Raw genomic sequence first — 1,079 nt, forward strand, 5'->3', positions numbered from 1 at the left:
CTGGGTCAGGATGTATCTAAACTTACCTACAGTTTTCTAATCTATGGCAATATATGTCATTCCTACATGTCTGATATTCCTTTATAGAAGTGTGGAATGGAGATTTGGGAGGAAAAATTAGGGGGTATTAGAAAAACACAGTGTGTTTCTTGGATTTGTACAACTTCTACGTTGGATTTAAAAAAATGAGGGAAAGAAAGATCAGGCTAAAGAAAATAATTTACTGTTGTTTCTTTTCAGTTGCTGAGTCATGTCAGACTCTGCAACCCCATGGACTGCAGCATGCCAGTCTTCCCTGCCCTTCACCGTCTCCCAGAGTTTGCTTTATTACTATGCAATATATATTCTGACTGGATTCTTCCCTCACCATGATGGCACTCCATAGTAGAAATTCAAATAGACAAAAGTGATAATTCAGTGCTCTAGATGCTATGAGAAAAAATTCTTAGAAGTACTATGGATTGTTGCACAAACTGTCACATCTCTTTTATTTCTTTTTTTTTTTTTTTCTTAAAAAATATGGAACGCTTCACGAATTTGCGTGTCATCCTTGCGCAGGGGTCATGCTAATCTTCTCTGTATTGTTCCAATTCTAGTATATGTGCTGCCGAAGTGAGCACTGTCACATCTCAAGGTCAATAATTTTATCTCAAGATAGGATGGTGAAACAATTCCTAAAATGGTTCTCATGTGATCACTAAACTGTATTCAATAACTGACCAGCTCTGACCGTACCTGAACATTGCAATTTTTGCCTGACAGGCACAATAATTATAATGACCTAAGCTTATCTTCTGTACTATTGACCTCACTAACCAGAAAAAGTAATTGGAACATAACTCAATAATTGTCATAAGGAAGCACTAAACTGGACAGAAAATGGCTCTACTCCTCCTTACAAGATGCAGAAATATAGACAACATTCTTCTCCAATCTTGAAAATGGTGAAGAAATTCTGTCACAGCAGAAGTAAGAAGAAAAACTATAAAACTGAAATAAGCCCAAATTTTGGCAGGAACAACTTTAAGGTAGCTATAGCCTGACACCGACTTGGAAAGACAGTAATGAGAAATAGAAAC

General features: G+C 36.7%; 1 non-coding gene across 1 annotated transcript; it reads right to left on the reverse strand.

Annotated features, from left to right (window-relative positions):
* Positions 1-513: 513 nt before the first annotated feature.
* Positions 514-620, reverse strand: LOC133046910 (U6 spliceosomal RNA). Its single transcript, XR_009690605.1, has one exon. It is a non-coding gene; the product is annotated as a U6 spliceosomal RNA (small nuclear RNA).
* Between the last annotated feature and the right edge of the window lie 459 nt (positions 621-1,079).

This window comes from Dama dama, chromosome 25 (genome assembly GCF_033118175.1).
Source record: "Dama dama isolate Ldn47 chromosome 25, ASM3311817v1, whole genome shotgun sequence".
NCBI classification, from domain to species: Eukaryota; Metazoa; Chordata; class Mammalia; order Artiodactyla; family Cervidae; genus Dama; species Dama dama.